The following is a 27,044-nucleotide window of genomic DNA, read 5'->3' as shown; positions in this document are numbered from 1 at the left end:
AATCTCATACCTCTAGTCGATGACATACATCCTAGAGAGACCATCAGCATTTTGGTGGTGACACCCTGACCTGTGCTCAATGGTGAAATCAAACCCTTGCAGGCAGATCGACCATCTCAATAGTTTTGGGTTTTCCCCTTTCATTTGCATTAACCATCTCAAGGGTTGGTGGTCAGTCTGAATGACAAAAGTAGAACCATACAAGTACGGCCTAAACTTCTTCAGAGCCCACACGATAGCAAAGCACTCTCTTTCGATTGTTGCCCACCTTGTTTCAGGATCCTTCAGCTTGCGGCTGATGAAGCAAACGGGGTGCTCCCTACCTTTCCCATCGAGTTGACTGAGTACGGCACCTATCCCTACATTGGAAGCATCTGTCTGCACAATGAAGTGATGGCGGTAATCAGGAGCTCTGACTACTGGGGCTTGGCAAAGAGCCTTTTTCAGGTTTTCAAAAGCCTGATTGCACTCCTTGTTCCATTTAACCTTTTTTGGGAATTTGGGCAAGGAGATGACATTCAGTGGAGAAGCTATGGTCCCATAGTTCTCTATGAAATTCCTGTAATACCCGGTGAGGCCTAGGAAGGCTCTCACCTGGGTTTGAGTAGTCGGTGTTGTCCAATTTTGCACAGCTTCAATCTTACTGAGCAAAGGCCTTATTTCTCCACCGCCTATCTCATGCCCAAGATAGACTACCTTACTCTGTCCAATTTGGAATTTACTCGCCTTTATGGTCAGATTGGCTCGTCCAAGAGCCTGCAAAACATCTCTCAGGTGGGTTACATGTTCTTCCCAGGAATTGCTGAACACTGCGATGTCATCCAAGTATGCAATGCAGAAGTCCTCCATCCCATTCAGAACCTGGTTTGCCATCCGTTGAAACGTAGCAGGTGCATTTTTCAATCCGAATGGCATTACCTTAAACTGGTATAAGCCAACGTGGGTAGAAAATGCAGTTTTCTCCTTGGCATGGTCTGTCAGGGCTATTTGCCAATAGCCTGACGTCAAGTCAAATGTGCTGAGGAACTTGGCGGCACCAAGTTTATCCACCAACTCATCTGTTCTTGGCAAACGGTGGGCATCAGTCTTGGTGACTGCATTAAGAGCTCTATAATCCACGCAGAATCTAAGCTCTTTAGATCCGGCTTTTGGTACTAACACATCTGGGCTAGACCATGGACTAGTAGAGGGCTCTATTACCCCGAGATCGAGCATCTTGCTGACCTCACCTTTGATGTGGGTTCGTACTTTCTCTGACATTCTGTCTCCTCTGCTCTTGACTGGCAGACAGTCACCAGTGAGTATGTCGTGCTGGCCCCAAGGGGTCAAGCCTGGCGAAAGCGAGAACAGAGGGGCAAACTGATTCAACATCGATTTGCACTCTTGTTGTTGCTCGGGTGTCAGATTGGAGGAGAGATTTACTCCTTCAATTTTTTTCGTCTAAAGGTAAGCCTCTGAGGAGATCTGGAAGAGCTTCACTCTCTTCTTCTTCCTCGGATGATGCTAGAAGCAACGCTCCTACATCAGGTCGTGAGACATACGCTTTGAGTCGGTTGGTGTGAAAGACTGTCGGAGCCTCCTTGGGATTGCCCAAGTCCACCAGATAGTTAACCTCTCCGAGTTTACCCACTACTTGGAAGGGTCCCATCCACTTATCTTGCAAGGCCCTCTGCCTTGTTGGGATCATAACGAGAACGAGCTGGTCTTGAGCAAACTCAACCATGTTAGCCTTTTGATCGTGCCAGTGCTTGACCAATGCTTGTCCAGCTTTCAAGTTATCGCTTGCTTCCATCATCATGTGTGACATTCTCCTCCGGAGACCTATCACGTAGTCAGTCACTCTGACTGGCTTGGGGGAAGGAGCACTCTCGAACCCCTCCTTAATTGGGGCCAATGGACTTCTGACGGGATGACCATAGAGTAGTTCGAAGGGAGAGTAACGTACTCCCTCCTGAGGGACTTCTCCATAAGCAAAGAGAAGGCATGGCAGTAGAAGGTCCCACTTACGCTTAAGGGGTTCCTCTAAAGCACCTATCATGCTCTTCATGGTTCGGTTGAACCGTTCCACCAACCCATTGGTTTGTGGGTGGTAACATGTTGAGAACTTGTAAGTAACTCCACAGGTTTTCCACATGGCTTTCATGTAGTGGGACATAAAGTTTGACCCCCTGTCAGAGATTACTTCCTTAGGAAACCCGACCCTAGTAAAAATACCAAGGAGGGCCTTAGCCACAGCCGGAGCTGTAACAGTCCTCATAGGAATCGCCTCAGGATACCTAGTAGCATGGTCTACTACAACAAGTATAAACCTGTTGCCTGAGGAGGTTGGAGGATCAAGGGGACCAACGATGTCAATCCCTACTCTCTCAAATGGGACTCCCACGACTGGGAGAGGCACTAAAGGTGCCACATTCTTGGAACCAACCTTACCAGAGGTCTGGCAGGTGTGGCAGCTCCTGCAGTGTTTTTCTACTTCGGCCCCCATCTTTGGCCAATAGAAGTAGAGAGAGAGCCTTTCCTTAGTCTTCTTGAAACTCAAGTGACCAGCCAAAGGAATCTCGTGGGCTAACTGCAAGAACTGTGGTCTGTTCTCTTGGGGTACTACAAGTCGTTTGTAGTCTCCAGGTGCAGACTCAGTCGGTTCACTGTAGAAGAGGCCATCTTCCCAGTGCAACCTGTGTTTCCCAGGCTCTTGCCCTTCAGCCTGAGCTTCTGCCTGGTGGCGAAGACCTTCCAGAGTTGGACATTCTCTCTGTCCCTTACTGAAGTCTGCCCTGCTGGGTCCACCTTCTGCCAGTAACGACTGCAGCTCAGGATGGTCAACAGGATCCAGATCTCCAATGAGTTCCTGGCCTTCCATTAGCTCTTCCTCAGAGTCTAATTCTACCACGCAGGGTTGTACCTCCCTCTCAGCCTCGGCTGGAGGTGGAGTTACGGGTGTGACTTTGGACAACCGCGGGGAAGTCCGTGTCGGCTGCACTGGAATGCTGGCAGCTGGTTTCGGTATAGAAGTCTTAGGTTTCCCTTTCGCTTCTGATTTCTTGGAGACAGCGGCCGACAATTCCAGTGGAGCAGGAGTGATATCTTTCTTCATCATCTCCTGGAGAGTTCCGCGCATGGTCCTCTCTCTTGCAGGTCTGGTTAGCTCCTGTAACCGTTTATTTGGAGGTCTGGGAGTATGCGATACAACTCTGAGAGTTTTCAAATCGTTACCCAACAGTACGCGTCCTGGTACCTCACTCTGTATGCTGACAGGTATCTTCACAGTCATGTCGTTACACTGGATGAGAACTGGTAATTGGGGAAGCATCTGCACAGGCCCTCCAGCTAACTTGGTGAGGCGTTTGGGTGCCTTAGCAACATCCTCAGCCTGAAAAAACGATTTATCCACCACAGTTATGCTGGCCCCAGTGTCCCTAATGGCAGGCGCCTCCTGACCATTCACCTGGACACTGTCCTTATAATACTCTTTAGTATTATCGGGGATAGAATTATAGACATCTACATTCTGTTGTTCCCACAACCCCAGAGATACTAAAGAAACGCTGGCTGAGACTCCAATGGGTTCGTCAGCTAGCAGTAGAAAGTTTCCACTTGCCATTTGGACTTCCTCCTCTGGAGCGAAGGCTAATGAGACAAGCTGGACCCCTGAAGGTTTACCCTTACATCTGGGATCTCCTTTCCTGTGGTCAGTCGAGCCACAAACAAAGCATTTACCAAATGCTTTTTGGAATGGTGTCTTGTTCTGCCCTCCTTCCGGTTTGGCACCAGAAGGCATACTATTCTGCTGTGGTTTTCCTGGCGGCTTACCCTTCTGGTTTTGTTTGGGGCCCTCTTTGGAATGCGAGCTATTAGAATTCTCTTTTGAGTCTTTTTTAGGCTGTTTTCCCTCATCCTTTTTCTGAGTTGCCCCAGAATACTTATGAGTTGCCCTGTTGGCAACCCACAAGTCAGCAGCCTTAGCTAGCTCCCTGGAATCCAATTCCTTCGAATCAGCCAATTGCTGTCTGAGCTCAGGAGAACAGGCATTATAAATAGACTCCAACATAAAAAGATTTCTCATACCCTCATAAGTGTTCACCTTGTAACCCTTAATCCATCCCTCTATGTTTTTCAACCCTTCACTCACCCAGGTAGCCCAAGGGGTACCATCATGCTTTTTGAGGGTTCTGAACCTCTTAGGATACTGGGAAGGGGTCTTCCCGAATCTAGCTATCAAAGCTAGTTTCACACTTTCGTAATCCGTCTTATCCGCCTCCCCCAACTCCATTACCACATCAGTCGCAACAGGAGGGAGCCTAGAGAACAACCAGGGAAGCAAAGCATTCCCGGTGATGTCCTGGAGCCCATGATTGTATTCAAACAATTTCAACCAATCCAACACATCCAATCTCGGTTCATACATACCCACTAATTCCTTCGGCATCCGGGGTCTTTTGGGACTGGAGCTCCTAGAGGAACCAGAGGAGAGAGAAGCATTTTCCATAGACAACTTTTTCATCTCTAACTCGTGATTAAGTTCTATTTCCCTGAGTCTTAACTCAGCTTGCTTCTGCTCAGCCTGGGCATTCATCCGTCTGAACTCGAGCTCTTGGTTTCGTTCAGATTGAGCCAAGAACCGTTTGTATTCTAGTTCGAGCTTCATTTTTTCAAGTTCAAAATAAGCAGGGTTACTTGTGGGACCTGGTATGGGCCCCGTAGGCACAGCTGGTAAGGCGGGTAGAGGAGCAGGTGAGACAGTTTCGTTAGCCTCGCCGTCCTCGTCAGCCTCTTCATCGCTATCATCAGAATTACGTTTCAGATCAACACCATCACTGTTATCTACAGTTGCTGGAGAGATTGGTTCCTCTGAACCAGTACCCAGACTTTGGTTCGCCAGCAATCTCTCTATTAGTTCTAACTTCTTGCCTCTTACAGAAAGATTCTCTTGCCTACAGAGAGCTCGCAAACTCTCAGTATTTTCACCTGACAAAGACTCTTGACTGTAAGTTTCCATCGTAGACATGTTTTTGAAAGTTGCTTTTGTGCAAGGTTTTGTGGTTAGTTATCCTACAGTGTCAAAAGGCACTCTAAACTGTATACTCGATACAAATCCCACCGCTGTACACCAGTGTTAGGCGGAAACCTGTGCAGTTCCCTCTGGGACCACTGCAAAAGATTTAGGACTACAGGCGTTTGGCGGTGAACCCACTTGGTAGCAGTCTGTACCACACAGATTCACTTGGTAGCTGTGGCTGAGCAGTCAGACTTCTCTCAAGAAAAGTTGAGCAGTATGTGGAGTATACAAAATAGGGCAATTCTTCACAGCAAGACAAGCAAACACGCAACAAGGCTTAGTGTAAAGATATTAAGGCATTTATTTATAACAGAACATCTATGAAAAACACTAAGGCAAATCACAGCAAACAAATCAAACACAATTACTCTACGAAGTAGAAAACGATCAATCCCCCTAGCAATATTTCGACAACTCCTAGGTTCTACCGGTATCACTTATTTTCAGACAGAGGTGTATACCTCAACCTAGATGACACTCGAACATTAGTTAGGACGGGAGATAAAAAGATAGGCAGGTCATGAAATCAACACAGTTCAATCCTTCGCGGATAAAATGCAAGGCAGGAAGGAAAGAATCACAATAGATCATAAAGTTCAGAGGCCAGGCCCACTCGGAGAGAGGCAAGGCGCGATGTCCCAAAAAGTCTCTAGAGGAGATGCATTCAAGTCTTTGTAGCAAATTGTTATCGGCAGGTTGAACCAGTTCAGAACTATAAATGAGAAAAGCTTGGAGGCGACCCAACGGAAAGGAGAGGATTAAGACACCTCGCTCAATCCGATCGAAAGGGAAGCCAGGCGGACACGGTACCTTATTGTGGAGAGCAGCTCCGGCGGGGGCAGATGTTCCTGGTGGTGGATGCACATCGGATCTTTGCCAAGAGTAGAGAGGTTCTCGTCGTCGAAGAAAAAGGAAGTCCGGTGCACCACCAGGGAAGAGACCAGCCGTGGACTGCTCCGTCACAAGGCACCACCTTTTGGTCGCGGTACAGGGGTAGTGGCTATCCGGTTGCCGGGGTGCTCTGCACGGGCAATTCGACCACTGCGTCCTGAGGCGAATAAAAAGCAAAGGGGACTGGTTGTTCCCACCAGTCAGGGGAAGAGACTCTCCGGCAGGGAGATCTCCTCTGTCGTCGGGAAGTGGTGAGTCGGTTCCGGAGGGCTCCACCAGAGGTGTCGTCGTGCAGGTCGGCTCAGCGTTATCCTCGTCGGATTCTTAGGTCCTGTGGCGACTTCTGAAGATCCAGTCCCAAAAGCCCTGCTTTTATGCAGAAAACCCCCATTCATTCAGCCTAGCTGTCAATCAACACATGCTAAGTGGTGAGCGGGAACGCTCACCACTTGGGCCAATCACTCCAGAGTGCGACCTGAGTTGGCAAGGCAACTCGGTCCAGGGTGCCTAAACCCCCTCCCACACCCCTGAGGTAACCCAGACAGAATGGCACCACTTTGGAGGGTCTCTGTACAGAGGCCTGCCAAAAGTGGAACAAAGGGCACAACCTTTGGTTTAGGAGTCACAGAGACAAACACAGACGCCATTTTACAAACCGAGTTCTGGCAGAAAATACCATCCGATAAACTTATTTAGGATAAGTAGACCGGTGGTATTGGAGGTTAACGAGAAAAAGTATAAATCTCCAACAATGGGACGAATCCCATAGGGTTATGCTCGGGGTCGAACATAACAAGTAGTTTCCACTGCCATCAGCCAAAACTCGATGAGGGGGGACGGGACAGTGCCCCCTCGAGTAACAGGTCTAGGAGTAATCGAATTACCCCTACTAGTACATCCACAATAAGATGGTTTGTACCAGTCCTGTTAGTAAATTTAGGTCTAGTAAAGCCAATAGTGACTTTACATGCCCGGGGAGACAGTAGTCAGTCCCCGGGTATGGAGTCTATGGTGGGGGTCCGCTAGGACGCCCCGGTGTTACGGCACGTAGGGTGCGGTGTAACACACATAGAAAAACATATGAGACCCTATGGAGTAAAAGACCCCATAGCCCATCGAACACATTGACATTTCAAAGGAATTACACACACATACATGTCCAAGAGTGGGAGAAAAGAGTCTCACTCTTGGCAGGATGGAAAAAAACAAACTCCAGAAATCCAGCAAAGCTGCTGGGGGACTCACTAGGTTAGGAAATTTAGCCTAAACAGAGAATTCTCCCTAACACCATGTAATACTTGTCAGTGCCCTATATGTAGAAGCAGTCCAAATTCATGATATACTCACCATATGTGAGGTGCTGCCTCACCTGTCCAAGTTCTGTCAATATATGACAAGTGTAGCCTCAACTCCAAAAGCAATGCCATCTAATGGCAGTTAATGCTTCGTGCGCATGTTAAAGTTACCATTTGTTAAAGTTACCATTTGTAATGTGCACCCTCGCATGTCCAGTTGCTGCCTTCATATGCCAAATGCTGCTACAAATGCCTCCGTTTATTGCCAATAAATTATTCATGCAAGTGATGTCATTGAGCCATGCCTCCTCCATCCCAGGCTATCACTCATACACAACATGTGAGGTAGGGCACTCAGCCATGTTCCACAGTTACCTGAAAAGGATACCCCTGCATTTTAAAGTCAATATCATATTCTAGTTGTTCATGTAATTCCTATTCTGCAGTCTGTCTTCACCCTCCACGAGTGACACATTTCCCAAATACAGGCATGCATGTGTGTCTGCCAGCAAATAAACATACACCAGAGCTCTCCGAGGGTGGCCCTAGGTCTCAGGGTCACATTCCAGGGACAGAGGCAACTTTCTCACACTGTTCCTCCACTTCATTAAACCTGTATTGAATTACTGCCTCAAGTTCATCGTGTAAACTTTGCAAATCTGCATGCATCTATTGATTGTGACCTATATATATGAACAGGCCTGATACATTCTACACCTTATTGTGTGCAGGGGCTATTCTTGGGTCGTACTCTTAAGCGAAAAATGAGCGTGCAACACTATATCCCCACGGACGTATATAAATAGCAAGCTTATTCCTTTCATGTACTGTAGATTTACCAGGATAAATAATGTTCTATGTGCAGGTAACCATGTTTTTCTAATACCCATAAAAAGTGCTTATAAAATTTCACTAAATCCATAATCATATCTTTAACAGATATTGTTCTTATTCGGATATAAACTGCTTAATGCAACATGCTAGTCTGCCCATGCTGCAAGTACACTGTGGATGAAGCTTGTGCTGCCCACTGTGCACATATGAGCAATGCGAAAGCCTTCGCTGCTTCTTCTATGGTGTAACTGTTAACTGAAGTGACCACTATAGTGGACTTTTTTGCACATTTGTTTAGACGTGCAAAAACAGATACACTTTCCATATTAATAGCTTGACAGATATTTTTGTAGGGGTTTTAGCCTCATTTTAAGTATGACGGTGCAGGAAAAAATTGGCAGTAGCAGAATTATCCTCCCGCTTTCTGCAGAAAATAGGCAGAAAACTTCTGCCGGCAGTAATTCTGCCAAAAATGCCCCATACAGTTCAATTGACTCAATAAAAATGGTGATTAACTCCGCCACCACCACTTGTAATCCTGGGTAGTTCCATCGGACCAAGTGGTAGTAATGGTAATTCAGTTGGGTGGAATTTTGGTGGATTTACCTCTGGAATACCGCCCAACTCATAATGAGGCCCGTAGCTTGTCTGCTAGTTGTAGGTAAATTTCAGATGACCTAAACCTGGTGGTGCAGTTCCATTATCTGGGTGATAAGTCTGCGTTAAGACCGTTAACAGAATTTATTGGTGCTTACTGTAACAAAACGAGCATTGGCAAAGCCAATAGTTTTGGCTTGTCTATAAGTATTTAGCATATGCCAGGCACAACTATTAAATGCACAAGTACTTGCATCATTTTGCACCTTCTACCATCAATGGTCAGATAATACCACGATGGCAGTCCCTGGAAAGTGCCTTTCCTTAACCTGCACACATCTTCAAACTGTTGGTATTGCCAATGCTTGTTTTCCATGTCTCTGGACCACACACAAGCTTTGACTAAAATCGTGATGGGTGCTACATGGACTGAGGGTACCTCAACAGTGCTCCTGTTTGAGTATAGTTGTTGGAGAATGACAGGGCTCACATCAGTCCAAAGGCCTTCCCTGTTTTGCTCCATTCCGCAATAAGCAAGTTCCAGAACTAGCACGTCTGGGTGTTTACTGATTTATGGTCTACTTATTAGGGACAGCGGCAGGCCTTTACCTTAATTTGCAAATTGTTTATAAAATATTCCTATTCCCCCATTTCTGTAGGTGGAATAGCTAATTTGACTTTGAAAACTGTTTATCATTTCCGACATTTGACATGACGATGCAGATATTTCCCCCCATGCAGTTACGGCATTACAAAAGATATTTTAGCAAGGCAGAGAGGGGGCTGGGGAATACTTTCTGAGTTGAGCGAGATTATGCATGAGAATGGGGAGGACAGAGTGCTTCCTATTGGAAAGATTTAAAGCAGTGAGCTGCTTACCTGTGTGGGGGTGAGCTCCTTGCTCAACTCATCCACCTCCAGATTTTGTTTATCCGAGTTGTAGAGAAGGTTTGGGCTTCTTAGCACTTCATTAAGGTAGAGTGGCCCGGTGCAGGTGTCCAGAGTTAGTGTCATGATGTGCAACGTGGAGCAGACAACTGGAAACTAGGAGCGCAGCAGAGCACTAGCGTGAATGATGGTTGCAACCCCAGAGTGCAGCAAATATATTTTTAACTCACCACCCCCACAAGAAAACACTGGCCCACCATTGTGGAGTAACTTCAGCCTCCTCTAAATTAGGCAGGCACTGGCCAGCATGGAAGAGCCATTGGTCCATGGACACAGAGTAAGCCCTGCTGCTCCAGGGTCCCCTCACTTCGGAAGGACAGTCCCACCGAAGGGAAAGGGTAGAGGTAGCATGCTTAGCCCGTAGCTGCAACCCACTCTGAGCCCAGTTGTTCTGCATTGCCAGAGACTCAAGAGTACATGGACCCCCAGCAGAAAAAGTAACCAGACCCACACAAATGAACACAGCGACCATAGACTTCTGGGTTAATAACCAGGATTCAGTGAAACAAAGTGGCTGCTTTGGGCAAACAAAAACACGTACTGTACATCAATCATATCCTCACAAAAATGCAGATCCAATCAAGTACTGCTTACAACACAACAGACTAGAACAACATTCATAAATAAGTACATGAACATTTGCAGAGACATTTTTCAAAAAATGTATCTATAACAGTAACTTGTTTATTTTTAATACAAAATACATTAAACTATGTAACATAACTTAAATTCAGCACACATTACAAATGCAAGTAAATAGTGCAAAGAGGATTGTGGTTTTTGGTGGAGATGGGTGGGGATGGGACGTAAATCATATAGATTTGACTTAGAGATGGGTGTTAAATGGGTGGGACATACTGCCAAACAACACACATCCATCCTCATATGTCATCTGCATCGAAAAACATTAGAGAACCTCATTGAAAGCCCATATTTAAAGCTTGTATGTTAAAGCTCTTATTTTAATGACAATAGTTTTGCTTTAAGTTAGCTCTTTCAGCGCCACCTAAAAGCCAAAACTAAAATGGCAATGAGTGAAAGGGGAAAAACTAAACTCCAGAAAGAAAGAGCAGCAGGACAGGATCTTAAACCACCCTGTCTGCATCCACGGTGAGCCCAAATCTGTACTCCATGCATACAATTACAATAGCCCCCACCTCTTCTATGATGGATCCGGGACACCATGTCCAATGCTTCCGCCACAGTCCCAGGTCATTCAATGGTCATCACATTAGAGAGGAGGGGGAACAGAGGGGGGAAACATTTTTGTATCCAGTATGCAATAGTTTGCATTGTCTGCCTGCCTTTCTGAGCTTGTGCATCAAACATACACAGAATACCTTTTTGGAGTAACTGTCACACCAGCCCCAGCTAGTCCTTGTTTGTTGTTTGTTTTCTTTTAATTGAATTTTCATAGTGTTTCACGCATATGTGCTTTACAAAAAGAATATTATTGTACAACATAAGTCAAATGAAACATAAGCAATCAGATGGATAAAAGATAGTATTTCAGGCAGGATTTAAAAAGAGGCAGAGAAGATATAGAAAGCAGAGAAAGAGGGAGAAGATACCAGTGCTGAGGAGCAAATAGTGAAAGGGAGTCTAGATGAAAGAGGGCACAGGGAGGATAAGTAACTAACAAAAGGAAAAGAGCTTGAGAGCTCAAGGAAAAGAGAAAAATGAAATCAAAGAAGAAAGATAAGACAGTGCTAACCCATGAACACATTTAAATTCAAGAAAAAGAAAGTTGAAGAGCAAATGAGATTCAAAAGATAGACAATGCAAGGAATGCAATCAGCAGAAATCTAATCATGAGGGGAAAGACCACAAAGGATGTGAACCATGGAATTATAGAGTGGAAAGGAGCGAGTTGATAGACAGGGAGGCAGAAAAGAAGGCAAGAGCAGTAGAAGAGATGAGAAAAGACTAAGGAAGAAATTAGAAGTTGTGCAGCCTCAAGGATAAGAAACTGGTAAGCCTTGAAAATATTAAAAAGATGAAAGCAAAAGGAACAAGAGGGGGTTGCAATATGAGAAGTAGAAGAAAGAGCATGGTAAAAAAAATAACACCAGAATTATGGACCAAAGAAGAAATAGAAATAACAGAACAGGCAAATGAAATGGATGAAGGAGGAAGAGGGCAGGGGGTAGTATAAGCAGGGTAGAAGGGAACCTCGGTCTTAGAAGGATTGAGGTGCATTAGACATCTAAAACAGGAAGGAAAGCAAAAAGGCAGAAAGAGAAGGACGTGGTTAGACAAGGAAGAAAAGAAAAGGAGGATCTTTGAATCATTAATTAGGTGATAGGATAAGCGAAATAAGAGATAATAGAAGCCAAAGTGGTGGCTTCGAGAGAAAAAAGAAAAGGGCCCACGACATAGCCTTGGAAAATGCTGTAGAGAGAGAAGATAGATCAAAGATGAGTTACAAGCCCAAGAGACAGAGAACGTGTGATTAGAAAGGTAGGAGTTAAACCATTCAGAACAGAGTACGAAAAGCCAAGATGATGAAGAAGAGAAGGAAGAAGGATAGTGTGGTCAACTGTGCCAAAGGCTGCCTACAAGTCAAGGAGAACAAGAAGAGAGGATAGTATAGATTAGTGGCCAGAAGGAAGACAATCAAAAATATGAGAGATGAAGGAGAGGCAGTGGGTTGCACCTTGGCAATAAAAGATAACGTATCAAAAACTGAGAGAGGGTGGTAGGTGGTCATTAAAGAAGGAGGAGAGAATGAAAGACCAGAGGGAGATGACATAACAGGAAGTAATTGACCAATGAAGGAGTATGATTTTTGAGAAACAATAGTTAGAAAAGTCAGAGGCTGAAAGAGCTGAAGGCGAGGCAAGGTCGGGAGAAGGGGGAGAAAGGATGCAATTATAGTTCTGAAATAACCATTTTGGATGAGAAGAGAGACAGTCGAAAACTGTTTGTAAGTAATGCTGTTTAGCAGAAAGAAGCAATAAACCATTTGCTGAATGAAGAGAAGTTAGGAGACCAAGATCAATGATGGTCCTTGATTTACACCAGTGATCCTCAGCCTGAAACAGAGATTGGTGGAAGAGCAGAGGGAAGAAGACACCCAGGCCAAGAGTGGTTTGTGAGAAGCAGAAAAGGGAGAATAAGGATAAAGAACATCTGTAAAACTAGAAGAGATACCAGATGTAGTGATGTCAATGGAAAGAGAAGCAAAGGTATTAGAAGAAGGAACAAATGCCATAGGTGCATAAAGGAAAGAAGTTGAACAAAGTTGTAATGAAGACTTTTTTATGAAGAAGGTAGAGAAGAAGGAGAGGGGCAAGAAAGGAGTAGGAGAGGAGAAATGGTCAGAAGAATATAGTGTTAGTGATGATGCAGAGGAAGAAATCAGAATGCATTGGGGTGCGGGTGGGCAGGGAGCCCTCTTCTCCCTTTCTGGTCTGCCTGCCAGATCATATAGCCTTGGCTCAGCCCACAACAGAGAGGCAGGAGAGGCAGGGAAAAAATGCTGTGCCATGGGTGTGGATGGTGTCTAAGGCTCTGGACCCGTGGAATGGAGCTGGTGGCTTAGCCCTGGACTCTGGAGAGCTGCCGTAAGGCCCAGTCCTGGATTGCAGCAGGAAAACCCTAATGGCTTCCCAGGCATCTGGAAAAGGTGGTCTGGCTCAGACCATTTGGTTCTTTGGCTGGGCTTAACTGGTCATCTGCCTAGGAGGGTCAGAGCAGATGGCCTAAGTCACAGACAGCCTGGCAGACTCCAATATTTGTCTCCGGCTGGGTTTACTAGTCGGCGAGAAGGGTCTTCCTTCAGGTGGATGTGTAGCGCAGGTGTCAGATCTCGCCTATGCACCCCAGCAGGCTCATGATCATCTCCAGAGGGCATAATTCTAACACGTCCCAGGCATAGACCTGGATCGCAGAGATGCTGTCTCCACCCTTGGGTGCCTCTCTCCCACACAGGGCAGTCGCCTTACTACCCAGCAGTAGACTCCACATATCCAAGTATAGCATCTGCCCTCCACAAGGGCAAAGCTCTAAGTTATTGAGTCCAGAGTACCGGACGGCCATGGTTGTCACCTACACCCTCACATCCAAGGCTTCCACATGGGACACAGGCCCCCAAACCCAGCAGCAGTTCTTAAATGGCCCTGCAGGGTCCCTGGCCCACTCCGGGAGGCTTGGGGTGCTGCATCCACCCTTGGGTGGTAGACCCCCATACTGGGCATCCTAGCCACTATTCAGTGGTGGTCCCTGGCAGAGTCTCCAGTCCTCCCATGAGGGAAAAGCTCTAAGACCTTGCATGCAAAACTCCTACGTGGACAGTGCGCCCCCTAATATAGCTGCAGTCCTCTGGAGGACATAGCTTCGGTCAGCATGGGTACTGCACCCACCCTTGGGTTCCAGGGTTCCACGTACAGCAACAGTCCTCTAATGATCGAAGGTCCTCGTTGTCCGGCAGTGTCCCTGAACCTGCCTGGAGGGCAGAGCCTTAAAGTGTGAAGGTCAGAGACCCGGACAGCTGGTGTTGCTGCCCCCGTCCTTGGGTGCCTTCCTTGGAAGCAGGACAGTGCCACATTAACACGGCAGTGGTCTAAGCATACATGGGCAGGGGACCCGTTCTTCTCTGGAGGGCAACACTCTAACATGGCCCGGCCAGCGCATCAGATCACCAGGATGTGGCCACAACCCTTGTCACCAGCGTCCCACATGGGGCAACCTCCCCACTAATCTGTGTCAATCCCTGTGTGTCCTTCCGAGACCCCAGCCCTCTCTGGAGAGCAAAGATCTCAAGCATAAAGGCCAGTGTCCAGGACAGATGCCCTTGGGCACCAACCGTTAATGCAAAGGGGCCCCCTCACTACCCAACAGCCGTTCATGCATGCACCAGCAGGGACATCAGCCCTCTCCTGAGAACAAAGATCTGAGGTATTGAGCCCAGAACCCCGGATAGCAAGGGGTGCTGCACCCATCTTTCAGTGCCAGGCTCCAACTTGGGGCTGCAGCCCTCTAACACATGGGGGGTCCTTGCACAACCTGGCAGGGTCTCCAGCCCTGCCTGGAGTGTAAAGCTGTAAGGCATTGAGGCAAGATACCCAGACAGCTGTGGGTGCTACCCCCGCATCTGGCTGGCAGCCTCTGATAAGGACGCTAGCCTCCAAATCAGGCAGCAGTCCTCATACACCATGGCAGTGGCCCCCAGTCATCCTCGCAGGCACAATGCTAAGGTATCAATTCCAAGTCACTGGATGGCCGAGGCTGCTGCTCTTGAACTTGGGTGCCAGCCTCTCAAACAAAGTGGCCACCGTCCTGCCCAGCGACAGTCACTGCACACCCCAGCAGTGGTGCCAGCCATCTCCCTACGGCTAAGCTCAGGCCAGAGCCCCTGTCCGTTGAACCCCCCGACTCCAGCCCCATGCCCCGTACCTGGGAGACCAGCCACTGATATGGTGCAGTCACCTCTCCTACTCTACTCAGTGGCTACCTCTACGCAACTTGTAAGGGGAATCACTATAACGTCCTTGGTATTGCCCCTGGGGCACTGCTAGTCATTTGCCAGGGGGCCAGGGGCCCTTCACACCGAAGCCCATTGGAATGTATGGCACTGCCAGATGACCTCTCTCTTGGCACAGCCTTCTGGTAGTTGGCCATATGAATGAATGCTTGTACCAGATCTCTGACCTGCTCTGAAAGTCCCGATGGATGCCAATTTGAAATGTTGGTTGGGTCAACATTTTAAGCATCCTACTTTCAGGGAATTTTATGTGCATGCTGGTTGTACAATGCCAATGCACAGTCACACATTTAGAATGATAGGTTGACCTTGAGTTGGTTGTTTATTTGGTCACGTTGATGGAGAGTTTTTGTTGTGGCCCTGCTAAATGTATAGGTCTTTTGCTGTGTGTTTGTTCATAACCTTGTTCTGCTGTGGGTCATTATTTTGCTATTGGATCATGCTTATTACAGACTCTAATGCATGAGGACATTTTTTCTAGTATTGAATCATGCTTTGATGACGTGTCATATTTGGTGTGGCAAGATGCAAACATTCATATTTGAGTTGTGTGGACATTTAATTTTTACTTTGATGTGGCTCTTGCTGGACCATGATTACTGCTATTTGGTCATGCTTATGTTACTCTGCGCTTTTTAGGTTTCTCAAGTTGTTTCTTTGATCACAGGATTGTATTACGCTTAAAAGGCCATTTCGTTTATGTCAATCGTTCAGTTCCCCCTTTCTCACAATATTTAAATCATTTGAACACGCAATACCTAGTGGGTTTCCTGAGGCCTTCAATGCACTGTACATAAGCCAATAGATGAAGGCAAACGGTGCCCCAGCAGAAACTCATGTACAGTGCTCTGAAAGGCGACGGGGAGACCTTTCCTGACATCATAGGATGCAGTTCCCTACACCAGCACCGTAAATCCAGCCTCTGCGGGGAACGAAATGTCTTGTGATTCCCCCCTCTCTCTCTCTCTCTGCCCGTATCAGACTGGGGGTGGGGTCGGTATGCTGATCCCACTCACGTCATTCATTCAAGAGCAGGCATGTGCAGGGGTGACGGGGGCTCCTAACCCCTGATCCCATGCTTGGATTTGGTGGCACCAGTAGGAAGTCTGTGCTTGAGAGGAGAAGATGATTACTGCTGTAGTCCAGGTAAGTGTTTAAAATAAAAACGGGGAAAAAAACGACATTTGCATGTGTGTATGCATGCATTTGTGTAAATGTATATGTGTTTAACAGAGTGAATTTGAAAGAGGGTGCTGTGACGAAATAACTTCTGCTATGCAGGAGTACAAGGATGGGTAGTGTCAAAACTGCTACTACTCATCCCCCACACCCACATTTCCTCAAACCAACAGTGATCCCAACCATAAAGGCAAAACATGAACATCTACGAGATATACCTCCTTTGCCTTTTGTGATAATGTGGGCTACGGAAAGGCTATGCTTTCAGGAAGGGTGAGAATGTGAACCAGTAGCAACCCAAACAGCAATAGTGCAACTGTTCCAAAAGAAAAGAAAGCTCAACCAAGGTTCTACATAAAATACTTTCTTTAATTGAACAGTTCGATTACTTGTACACTTATCTTCAGAAACACCATCATTAATGGTCCCCTGTGATAGAAGACAGAAGATGCAGAATAAAATGGATAAGCACTATGGATACTTTGACAAGGAGGACAAACAGGTAAGGTATGCTTCAAAGAGTTCAAAAGGATGTGTCTTGCAGGGGATGTGCACAAAGGAACCTAACCATTCTCTAGGGCCGACAAAGGTGGACCAGAGGGGCAGGGTAATTTCAAAGTACCTGATTCTAATGTAAGGTGGTGCGTCAGTGTTAAGCCAGGCGTCGGGCAGTTGTGCTAGTGGGACAGATCGGTTTTAAAGGCATTGAGGGGCGTTGGTCCCAGATGGCAAGTGGGTCTAGAGTTGGGTTTGAGTGGGTGGTCCATATGATATGAGGTGGCTTCAATCATGTTGGTGAAATGGATCACCAGGAGCGGTTTGGCGATCAAGCGTGGTTCAAAACAGTGAGTATCACTAGTTCAGGTCAATGAGTGACATGATGGTCCAGCGGTTGGAGTCAATCTTCAAAGACAAGTCCTGGCAGTTTGATGCTTTTTCAATGCTGTGGTTCAATGTCATCTGCACTGGACACTGGTGCTTGAGCTGGAAAAGTGACACAGCTCTGTTGGAGTGATGCAGCTTCAAGCCGGTTTGAGTGAGTGCCAAAGGGATCACTAGCAGATCCTTCCAGTGTGAATGAGGTGAACATAGCTCCAATTTCATTTGATCAGTTCAAGGCAATGAAAACAGGAATCCTAGCTGTTCTGGACCTCAGGATGTGGGGAGACCCGCTGAAGCGGGGACTATGACAATGTGAGTAATGTGCCTTCGTTCTCAGTAAGAGTCACCCCTATTGTGCCCTCAGAGTAGGAAGGGAGCAGAGGTTACCTTAGAGCGTTCCTTATTCTCCTCAATGACTGAGGGCTGGAAAGATCATGTTCTCAAAAGAGGTCCACATGAATTTCTCCTTAATTTCTGCATGGTCCAAAAGTGAATCCAAGAAGTGCAGGTCCCCCCTAATGTATAGGAGGCAAACGGCTCCATTGAAATTGGAGAGAAGTGATGGTGGTCTTACAGAATCTACAGTTGTTACTTGTTAATGACTTTTCCCACTTAAACATCCTTTCCAAAGTTGTGAATTGATTTAGACGATAGCACAAGTATACACCCCGGGTCTTTGGGCAGGGGAATAGGAACACATACATCAAGTTAAGCTCATGCTTCCTTCTGAACCTTGCGTATACCCTGAACGATAGGTTTCCCAGTAGGTCAGAGGTTTTGGCCTAATCGGCAGTGTATAATGTGTGCTTTACATCCCCAGGAACCGCACTCAACTGCACTCAACTCCTCCGGAGAAGAGCAATCGGATTGAGAATACCACACATAGTGAGCTTGAACTGGGTCAAAGTGGAAGCTGAATGAGTTTGGGACGGTTGACTCAGAAGTTGATACAGGGAGTTGTTCGCATATTCAGCTAACTTTTTCCATAAGGCTCTAGCCGCCAAAGAAACAAGTCAACTCATGTCTGACGACCGCATTGGGCACAGAGTTCTTCAGACCCAAGGTTCCCTTCCAGAGGAGCCCCTGGAGGGAATTGACTGGGGCCCCAGATCGAAGGGGACTATATCCAGACCATAAAGAACTGCCAGTTCAATGTTTTGGAGATAGAACCTGATCAAGGGTACCAGGGAGCAGTGACATAGTTGGAAATAGATTTGCTTCATTTTGGCCAGTAACTTGGTAAATCCCTCTTTAAAAAGCATGGTCTAAGCCCCGCTAGAAAGGTTATTTGCAAGATTAAATCCTAGGTACCTCATTGACGCCATCTTTTCCAAGGGCTGGTCATCCACCCTCCAGCAGTATGTTTTGGGACGTCTCTTAGAGGAAAACATGACAGCCTTTGCCTGTTGATTTGCAGGTTATTCTGAACAGCACAGTGGGAAAATAGTGTCAGTTTCCTGTGGAGGCCAATAGATGTTTTATCAAAAAGAATGATATCATCCGCAAAGGCCATCAAGTTAACAAGTAAGTTGCCCATCTTTACCGGATTGGTGTTACCCACCTCCCACAGGGCTGCAATATCTGTAACATACAGATTAAAGAGGGTTGGTGCAACCACACAACTCTGCTTCAGCCCCACAAAAGTAAGAACCGAGGCAGATGTTGCTCCGTCCCTCGTCAGCCTGACCCTCAAAGAAGACTCCCTGTGTAACAGTGCCAAAATCTGGACAATTTTTAGTGGGACCTTCCACTCAAGAAACTTACTCCAAAGGGTCTCTCTGCTAACCGTATCGAAGGCACTGGACATGTCTATGGAAAACATGTAGACAGAGCCCACCACCCCCTTGTTTATGGCCACAAAGAGATGAGAGATGATGGTACCATTTAGAGAAGTCCCGTTTCTGAGATGGATTTACTTGCTACATTGTACATTTAATACAAATAAAAAAGCCAGGGCAGTTCCTCACAGGTGCTAGCATGAGAGTGATTGACACAGTGTGTATGTCTGCCTGAGTGACTTTGCCTGACTCTGTGTGTGTTAGAAGGGGAAGGGGAGAAATGTATTTTCCGGGGCAGTATGGCATTACTGGGGACAGTCATCACAAACGTGTATTTACACATAAAGTACTGACACTTATGAGTTATGCCAAGACAACTATGTTCTTGTAGATCATAAAGTGCCTTGTACTGCTAGGTGGGAAGTAGATGCCTTTGACTTGTTGGGCAAAGCTATGGCTGATGTGTTCTTACAGTTACAGTGCTGGCATTATTAGCCAAAAACAAGATTAGTGTGTTTGTACAATAGATGGCAGTGCTGCATCATTGTGCAAAGTCATCATAGTTTGTTTTTACAGTTACAGTACTGCCATTATTGAACAAAGTCAAAACATGTATGACCTTACAGTGAATGGCAGCAGCAGGCTTTCAGCACTGACCTTGGCATTATCAGGCAAAGCCATTTGGGGTGTGTTCTTGCAGTTAACAAGCAGGCATTATAGAGCAAAGCTAAGTCAAGTGTGTTCTTCTGGTGTCCGACAATATTGGGCAAAACCTTCATTGGTGTGTACTTCTTACAGAGGAAATTAAGGCACATGCTATGGGTACTGGAATCCTAAAATGTTTTGGAAAATGTTCCTGTGTACTGTTGTTGATCTGGGATCTATTTTAATTGTTTGTGTGTTACCCTACCTAACCAATTCTAAATTATGCTGCTTTGTACCACATGTCTCACCTCAAATATACTTAAAAGGAGCCATTTTAGTATATAATGTCCTGACGGGAAAGCCCTTTTCCTGAACATCACGTCCAGTCACGTGTGCTCATTAATGGGACATTGTTGTTGCACTGCGTCAAATAAATTGCCTAGACACCACTGTAGTTTTGAGAGTTAAAAAAAGTGTATCCATCGTTTTAATTGGACAACATAAGTAGACTGATTCCAGTTAAAACCGTTGTAGTGAAAATACAGGTACGTGTTAACAGAATTGCAGGGAAGCTGCAGCAGAGGCAATCTGCAGGCCGGGGAGGATGAAGGACCCCACTAAAATAGTTCTAGACCCAGCTTCAATCACTAGGAGTCCCGAAAAAGGAAAGGAATACTGCAAAGCACTGCAGTGACTTTGCTGCCACAGCATCTCTCCAAAGGGGGTAACCTGTATCCTTTGAACCTGCAATGTGCCACTGGAGAGCCGGTGCTGCAGCAGGGCATATATGTCACTATGCTTTTGGCATGGGTTTTAAGGAACGGGGGTTCTGGCTAGCAGTCCACCCTTTCTGAGATGGATTTGCCTGAAATATTTTATACTTTATGAAAATAAAAAAGACAGGTCAGATCCTCACAGATGCTAGCGTCTGAGTGATTGACAGAATGTGTCTGTCTGCCTGAGTGCATGTGCTTCCTGGGCAATATGGCATTACTGGGGACAGTCATCACAAAAGTGTTTTGACACATAAGGTACTGGCACTAATGAGCTATACCAAGACAAGTATGTTCTTATAGATCGAAAAGTGCCTTGTACTGCTAGGTGGGCAGTACATGCCTTTGACATATTGGGCAAAGCTATCGCCGGTGTGTTTTTACAGTTGGAATGCTGGCATTATTAGCCAAAACCAAGATTAGTGTGTTTTTACAACAGGTCGCAGTACTACATCATTGTGCAAAGCCATCATGGGTTGTCGTACAGTTACAGTAGTGGCATTATTGAACAAAGCAGAACATTTGTGTCCTTACAGTGAATGGCAGCACCGAACTGTCAGCACTGGGCTTGGCATTATCAAGCAAAGCCATTTGGGGTGTGTTCTAACAGTTACAGTGCAGGCATTATTGAGCAAAGCTAAGTCAAGTGTGTTCTTATTGTGTCTGACAATATTGGCATTATTGGGCAAAACTATAATTATTGATTGTTGTGTACGTCTTACAGTGGAAATACAGGCATATGTTATGGGCAGTGGAATCCTAAAATGTGTTTGAAAATGTTCCTGTGTACTGTTCTTGATCTGATATCTACTGGAATTATTTGTGTGTTACCCTCTGTAACTCATTGTACATTCTGCTGCCTTGTACCACGTTTTACACCTCAAATATGCTTAAAAGGAGCTATTTTGGTACATAATGTCCTAGCGGAAAACCCCTTCTACTGTACATCGGGCCCAGTCACTTGTGCTCATTAATGGACATTTTCATGCGCTGCAGTAAATAAATGAACCAGACACCACTGTAGTTTTGAGAGTTAAAAAAGTGTTTCCATCGATTGTAATGTGGCAATGTCAGTAGACTGATTCCAATTAAAACTGTGATAGCAAAAATACAGGTAAGTGTTAACAGAATTCCAGGGAAGCCGCAGCAGAGGAAACTTGCAGGCTGGAGAGTTTGAAGGACACCACTAAAATAGTTCCATACCCAACTACAACCAGTAGAGGCCCAGTAAAGGAATATTGCAAACCAGACTGAACAATCCTAAAGGCAGCATGAGTTGTGATAAGGGGACTCCAGAAGAAGGTCTATAGGGCAAGCCCACAGACATGGAGGAACCAAACCAGTGTTGGAATGAGGCCCAGAGACCCTAAGGTTATGAAAGTTCTGCTATGGGCTGACCAAACGATGCAGTGGTAAGTTTGTTGTCAAGTTTTCTGCTTGACCCCGTTCTGGTTCCTGATTCAAGGACTGCACATTAAGTCCCTGGGCAGAGGACAGTGGTTCTGTTGATACAGGTGTGTTGAGGATAGCAGCTCACTTAAGGTGCCATCTTGGTGATAGATGACAGGATGGCAGCAGCAATGAGTGAACACAATACTGGTGCTTTGCGACAGGCGAGTGATCGCTTGGTGAAAAGAAACGGCTGCAGAACATGAGGGTCCCATGAGGAAGGACCACTGCAGAGGTTCAGGCTAGGATCATCCATGAAGGAGCAGGCATTTGAGAACAGTAGCAAACTCTCATGAATCCCACACAGGAGCTACGGGTTTCAACTACAGTTTCCCCTAAAGAATTAGGTCCTGAGGATTTCAGGGAAGTATGCAGGACTGTAGTGTCAGAGGATTCAGCTATCCCTGCTGGACCGGAGGCGGACAAGCCTGAGCCATCTTTTCAGTACATAGTACCAGGTAGGTTCCCTCGAAAGGCTCGGAAATCTCCAAAGATACACGCACACTGAGGGCTAGGGGCAACCGCAGCCCTCACATAATGATTCGTGCACAATTCCAAGTTTTGACATCATTAGACACCATTAGAAATGGCCATCCAAACACCACTTTCAATGTTTAGGCACTCACAACAAGGATGTTGATTTAGGAGTTTGGAAGCTGTGGTGTCTGAAGAAATCAGTATTGTGGGCGGCACAACAGGAGCCACACACAAAACAAGGGGTAGGGTGGTGGCACATCGAATAATGGTTTAAACGCCAAACTGGTTTAATTAAACCTATATTTTAGAAAGCTGATTAAATAACATGACTTTATGCATGTTCAGAGTAGATTTAAGACAATACAAGTTTTGCATCAAGTTAATATACACTCTAAAAATTGAACTCATGTTCAACAGTTTAAAAAATTGCCCTTAAGCACATTTATTCTTGAAAGTGTTTTACTGTGTGTTTTTTCATTGAACACATTTTATCATCATGTGTTGCCCTAGCTTTAAAACAATCTTCCTCCACTCTTGTCTTTCATCAAGTACCTTTGAGGTTCAACCCAAGGCCCACTGGACGTCTCCCAGGTAAAAACTACCGCCACCGTTGTTAACGGACCGGCACACTCTGAGGTCTGCAAGCAGGTGCCTTTCTGCCCGCTAGGTCTGACCGTGACGCAGACCTTGACGGATGCTCTGGCACCATTCATGAATGGTGCCGGTGCATCCGTCCTCCCCATTCCCTTTGAGTCCAATGGGACTGGAATGGGAATGGGGAGTCATATTTTCCGGCGCCCGGCAATAGGGAATTACCGGGACCGTCAGGGCTGTAATGCCCTAGTAGGTCCCCATTGGCGGGTGCCGAAAAAAAAGGACTCCGGTGGCAGCCGTGCTGGTATTTACCCACACGGCTACCACCAGACACATAATGAGGCCCAATGTCCATCTAACTCAGGGGTTATTTCAAGCTTAATAATAATAATAATAATAATAATAATAATAATAATAATAATAATACTAATAAAAATAATAATAACATGTTTGTTCCTAGTGTTTCATGATGAATACCTCCCTCCATAAATGCTGTAATACATGTTATAATTACCCAAACTACTAATGCTAAGGTAATATTGTGTAAAATATTCTTCTATCATGCATCTCTGAAATTTGTTGTAGCGTTGTGGTGTGTGGTTTTGCCAAAGCAAAGCACGGGTGGAGATAAGGGTGAGTCATGTACTAAACATGAGGTGCTCATGAGTTAAGGCCAAAAGTACCAGGGTCCTGAGTGGTGTTATGGTTCTATGTGCGGTGTGGCATTGACACGTGGGCATGTGTTCTATCTAGAAGCACACACTTAAGATCTATTATGTGACAGCACTGGTACACTGGGGAGACCTTGCAGACTACAGTAGTATGTCATAGAGCTTGAGATGGAGCAGACTATGCAATGAGCTATAAGCTTCTCCCCGAGGTTCCTTTGGCTGGGGTGATGCTAATATGCATCAACATGCTCTCTGTGTCATAGTCCCTGTGCATAGTTTAAAGGTGCTAGTGGATTACAAGGTTTTGAAAGCGCAGGTGGTTTGGGGCTCCTAATGAGTCTTATACTGAATTGGTAGTTAATGTTGTGCTGCTATCCATGTTAATGCAGTGTTGTAACTGTTCTGGGTTTCGTGTTATGATGATTGTGCGGTAGTGTCAGTGGGCTAGGTGTGACGTGGAGAAAATATTGGGGAGACTGCCATGAATGGGTTCAGATCTCCACAGTGTTCTGGATGTAACTGTTGTGCACAGGCGTTTTGCATATGCCAGTGAGGCTGACCCTAATGGGGCATCACTGGTGTGTCCTGTTTGTGAGGGTGGTGCTCTGATCAGTCTGTGTGTGAAGATTTATGGTAACTAATATGTTGTTAAATTCCAAATGGTTCATCATTTGGGAGTTTCAGGATCTTGCAGTTTCCTCTGTGTGGTTCTGGTGAGTCTAACAGCCCCAGCCTGGGGTGGCTAGAAGTTAAATGGTCTGCCTGGCCCCATCTTTAGTCTGTGTCATGCTAGGTTGTCTGTTGCTTTCTAGTGAACAGACAGGATTTAAGGTTTTCTTCAGACTAGATTACTGTCCACTGTACACAGTCACCTGTGTCCTGAGTTCCACAGCTTGGTTGATAAAAAAGAGAAGGAGGTTCTTCAAGGTACTCATGTTATCAACTTCTGAAGGATGAAGGGACCAGCTTTCCAATGGGTGGCTTTAGGTTGCACACAGACAAAATAGGCAAATGCTTAATTAGACTAAAATCAAGCAGCCCGACATCCTTGGTTTGAAAAGATGTCACCACGCTGCCCCTGCACTGCAATCCATATAGTGACTTCCGAGCAAAGGGTCATCTTTCAAAGTTTGGCTTCCCTAACTCACAGGGAATTCTGAGGTCCACATTTGAAGGATAAATTACTCCAGCTTCATTCAAGCATTATGAGGCTAAGGGCCTCATTACACGGACGGCGGTGGACCAAGGTGCTATTAGATATTAAAATACCGGCACCGCCTTGGTGGAAAGGGGAATTACCGCCCTATTCCAAGGTTGGTGGGGCGGTAATTCCCCCTTCCCCCATTGCCCTTCCCCATTCCCATTTTTGCCCCGTAGGGCATAATGGGAATGGGGAAGGTGCTAATTGCGGCACCGCAAATTGCGGTACCGTAATTAGCTCCCTGGTCCCTTTGCGGGTTGGTTTTTAACGCCTGCAAAAAGCAGGCGTTAAATTCTCCAACCGGCAAAGGGACCTCGTAGTAAGGCGGTAAGGGTTTACCGCTACCGGTAAAATACTGGTACCGGTAAACCCTTACCGCCTACCGTGTAATGAGGCCCTAAGTCTTGGGTCTAGGTGGGAGAGCCGCGTGGTAAACAAAAGTGTCTAAGTATTTAAATGACAATAAAGGTTGCTAGGATGGGGGAGATAGAGACAGAGAAGGGGAATGTGTGGGTGCATGTGTACCTATTCTGTGTGAGAGAAGCTTTCATTTATACATACCATGCACTCATGCTGCCGTTGATGCACAACATCTATTTTTTTCATTTGGGGGCAGGTGTTAGGTGTACTTTATAATAATCCTGCCTAGACAGCAATGGTTATTACCTTTTGTTATCTGGTCCCTTCTATGCCCAGACTTACATTAAAGGTTTTAGCTCATTTGATATGTGCATATTGACTGTCAACATTTTATGGTTGTGTGTCATATGAGAGGGTGGAGTCACCTGGAGTGACCACATAACTACATGTCAATGAGACACCTTTTCCACAGCCCTTTTTTTATTCCTGACAATATCCCAACAGTCTGGAGCAATGGCTATGTGGGTACAGGACTAACCCACTGCTGTGGAAGGAAAGCTCTTAATGTGTAAAGGCTCAGATGTCCAAGCCTTTGCCTTCAACAAACTTTAACTTTGTTGTACAGTAATTGCAGTTTCAATTTCAGACTATAAATTCAGTTTTAGAAGTACTAGAATTTAATGTGATGATGAGAACTGGTTTACCATCTCATGCCTGACATGTCTTTAATCTTCCCATTGGGTTATTCATGTAATAGTCACCTGTGCTTAGTTTTTGTTTGATGAAGGCATACAGCTTTTTGTTATGCATGATGTGCATACAAGCATGAGACAGCATACTTTTAATGAGAAGACATCACACGTAGCTCAATCACTTAATAGTATTGCCTCAGCAAGAGATGAGTGCTTTTAACCAAAACGACCTCTCTTCAGCTCAGCTTCAAACAATAAGGAGTTGGAGACGATGTTTAGCAGAAGTGATGTCACTCCCAGCTCAAATTCAAATACTATTGAGCGAAAAACAGTTTCTGTAAGAGATAGCACTCATAAATCAATGTCAATGATATGCATCAAAGACAGTCTTTTTAACAGATGAGATATCACCCATAGGTGCTGAGCACAGGAGCAAAGGGGGAAACTGCTCCCCTAGTTCTTTAGCGGTGGGGACAGGAACTTCACTTTGCCCCTGTAAACATGTTTACTGTGTTCAGTTCCCAAATGAATCTGTGCACAATGTCCGTGTGGCTTCAAATGAAACTTTGGCTTTAAAGTCATGTACATTATCTGCACTGTTGGTGATGCCGTGATTTTGAGCACAATCAAGGATTCATAAATATATCCTACGGTAATAGGTTAGTAGGGCAGATCAGCAGGTTGAGTGACTGTTGCTGAGGTGTTATATGTTTAAAACTGGCTGTAAAGTAGATGGCTTATACCATTTTATTTTAAACACGTGCTATGAAATGCATTCGGCTGGGGGATGGTTTGGGCTGGTTGCTTGCTTATATTTGTGGTAGGGGTGGGGGAAAATCTGCCCCCCATAGTGAAAATGCCCTAATGTTGAAAGCACAATAGAAGCATGTGCTTGTGATTAAACAGTGTGACAAGCAAATAACATCTTTAGACGTGCATCCTATGATAAAACACAAAGGAAGGGGCATCATAATCACACTGTGTGCGTATGGTAGCATGACACAAACATTGTGGATTTAAGCAGCATGTTTCATCTTGGAAATGTCTTTTTACATAACATTGTAAACATTACATTTAGAAAACAACAGTGTGCGCAGCTTGTGGGAAGCCTGTGTTTAACATAGATGGCCCATACCGGAATGATATTCATGGCACATCTATTCCTGTGGTGTCTGCTTCAGGTCAGAGAATGAAAAGACTCAGCAAAGAGCCAGTAAACCCGTGATTGACAGTTGGT

Source organism: Ambystoma mexicanum, chromosome 1q, assembly GCF_040938575.1.
Source record: "Ambystoma mexicanum isolate Mex_15411 chromosome 1q, UKY_AmexF1_1, whole genome shotgun sequence".
NCBI classification, from domain to species: Eukaryota; Metazoa; Chordata; class Amphibia; order Caudata; family Ambystomatidae; genus Ambystoma; species Ambystoma mexicanum.
Note: the sequence above shows the minus strand (reverse complement) of the source record.